The sequence below is a fragment of the Chrysochloris asiatica genome, unplaced genomic scaffold, assembly GCF_000296735.1.
Source record: "Chrysochloris asiatica unplaced genomic scaffold, ChrAsi1.0 scaffold00094, whole genome shotgun sequence".
NCBI lineage: Eukaryota > Metazoa > Chordata > Mammalia > Afrosoricida > Chrysochloridae > Chrysochloris > Chrysochloris asiatica.
Genome location: NW_006408612.1, coordinates 852,780 through 855,648, shown reverse-complemented (window position 1 = coordinate 855,648; position 2,869 = coordinate 852,780). Strand labels below are relative to the sequence as shown.

At 37.8% G+C, this 2,869-nt stretch overlaps 1 pseudogene; it reads left to right on the top strand.

Moving 5' to 3' along the window:
* The window catches only part of LOC102832136, a 12,898-nt pseudogene extending 10,239 nt beyond the window's left edge, over nt 1-2,659 (top strand).
* Nucleotides 2,660-2,869: the final 210 nt, after the last annotated feature.

The following is a 2,869-nucleotide window of genomic DNA, read 5'->3' as shown; positions in this document are numbered from 1 at the left end:
TAAGGTTGGCCCAGGATCGAACATTGTTTCGTTCTGCTGTGCATGGAGTCGCTATGAGTCGGTTCCGACTCGATGGCACCTGACAACAACAACAACAATGCATAACTTTTTGAGGAACCATCAAATTTATTTTCACAGTGTCTGCATCATTTTATCCACCAACAGTGGATAAGGATTCTAATTTCTCTGTATCATATCCAATACATGTTATTTTCCATTTTTCGGAGGAGTTAGGATTAGGACTATGGCTAGGTCTAGGCAAGGCCTAAGACTTTGTTTAGTGTTAGGGTTATAGTTAAGATTAGGAGTAAGGCTTGGTCTAGTTTTAGGGTTACTGTTAGGTTAATTTATTGATTTTTTTTTCTTGAAATCTACTTGATTCCCACTTCATTTGTAAATTTTGTAACATCATTATTCCCTCTTTTTATTTTATGACTTTTTGTTGTTGTTGCAACTGGTATCTCTGGTTCACTACTTCTAGTTTGTAGGTTTGTTTTACATTGACTACTTCTATATCTGGGTTGAACTCTGGTTGATGTTGTCTTGTATGTTAGTCTCAGGTTGTTGTCCACTGTTGTTAAGTGTTAGAGTATTGAGATATTTGTCCAAAGAACTCTCTTTAGTATCATTTGTAAGGTTGGTCTAGTTTTTGCAAATTCTTTTAATTTCTGTTTCTCTGGAAATATTCATAATTTCACCAACATATTTGAGGAGCAATTTTGTTGGCAAGTTTTTTCTTTCAGATTTTTATATGTGTCATACCATATTTTTCTTGCCTGCACTGGTTTCTGCTAAGAAATCAGAGCTTAGTCTTATTAGATCTCCTTTGCACATAGTTTTTCATCCCCTCCCAGCCACCCCCCACCCCTTCCCCAGGCTGCTCTCAGGATTCTTTCCTGGTAAAGTTTGTAAAGTTTGATTATGTCTTGGTGATTTTCTTTTGGGATCTAGGATCTATCCTCTTTAGAGTTTAACTTCTTAAATGACTATCTTCTTGTCTTTCATGATGTTTGGGAAATTTTTTTCCAACAACTCTTGGACAATTTCTCTAAGTTTTTTGTTTTGTCTCTTCCTGTTTTGGAATTCTAATCACACTTAAGTTGTTCCTCTTGATTATTGTTGTTGTTAAGTGCTGTTGAGTTGGTCTGACTCACAGTGACCCTATATAGGGTTTCCAAGGAGTGACTGTTAGGCTTGAACCACCGACCTGTGCTTAGCAGCCAGTGCTTATTTTATAGCACCACATCAGAATTCCTCTTGATAGTATCTCACATAAATCTTAGGTTTTCTTCAGATTTTTAAATTATTTTTCTGATTTTTTTCTTTTGAAGGAGATTATTGAGATATTTGTCTTCATGCTCATTAATTTGGTCTTTTGTAGATTTAATTCTACATATTTGCTCTTTCAATGTACTATTTCTGAAGTCTTAGTATTAATCTTATGGCTTTCTAATTGCTATTTTTATATGGCTTCCAGTATTTCCTTTCTTTTGTCCGATTGTTCTTATAGTGTTCTTCTGAATTCTTCTGAAGTTTTTCTTCTTGCTTTTGTTAATCTTTCTCTCAATCCTTTGAAGGTACCTAAATAACATTCTTTTAAATTCTGTATCAAGTAGTTCTAATACCATTTCTGGTATATTTTCAGACTCTGTATTTTGATCACTTATTTGAGGCACTCTGGTTTCTTCATGTAAGCTGAATCTCATCTCTTTTCTCTGAGACAGTGTGGTGGTGGTGTATTTATATTTAACTGATGACTATATATGTTGGTGTGTTCTCAGCCACTTACTACCTGCCTCCTGGTGGATATGATAGAGAACAGCAGTGTGAATGCAGTTCTCTTTTCACTGTTTGTGTAGTGCTGTTCAGGGTGGGTTCACGTGCTTTCATAAACAGGGATGGTAATCCTGGTGCCCAATCCCAGGCAGAGCCGAGACTGCACAGGGGGTAGATACCACTGCCCACTGGGTTAGTGATAGCAGAACTGGCCCTAGTGGGGTACCAGAGGCAGAATGACCTTAAACTCGAAGGGATGAATGAGCCAGTCAGTAATATTACCAAGAGAGTCAACCTAATAGAAAGCAATGTAGTTGCTATGAGCAAGATAGAAAACAGAGCAAACTTGCTTTTCAGCATGATGGATGATAGAGTATCCATTCTGAAAAGACAGTCCTTGTATCAATTGATTAACAGAACAGATTTACCTAAAACCTAAAGCGTAAAGAAAGAGGATAGTTCAGATTCTCAGGTGTACAGGCTAAGAGAAGAACTACAGCTAATCACTGCTCTCACAAACACACCTGAGAGCAACAGGCCTCCAGAGACCGCCAATAAACAGTTAAGTACAAAGTTTTACATCAGAACCATCAGCACTGCCAACATTTTCAGTCTTTTGGAAACCAACTTGAGAAAGCTGTCCAACTAAGATCGATCTCCCTACCAGGAATTTCAAGCATTGAAGATCTTCAGGATTTATTTCAAAAGACTGGACAGAGCATGGATGGGAAGTTGACCTATCAGGAAATCTGGAACTGCTGTGCCAACACCAAAGAACTTGAGGGTGTTTGACTCCGATGGAGATGGAAGACACTCACTAGCTTTAGGTGTCCAGCCTCATCAGGCCTATTTTAGAAATGGTTATATATGCTGGACTACCTAATAGCTACTCACCTAACAAAAACAACTCTTACACATCCCATCGATTTTCCAATCCTCTAAACACTGTAACAGACACATCGTCACCTTTTACCTTGTTTGAAGAAACTATATAAAAGTTATTTTCTTAAAAAGAAAAGATCAGGCTTTCAAGAGGGAACCTGGTGCTAGGGAGCATGGAGGAAAGCAGAATCTCCAGTGGGTACTATTCAGT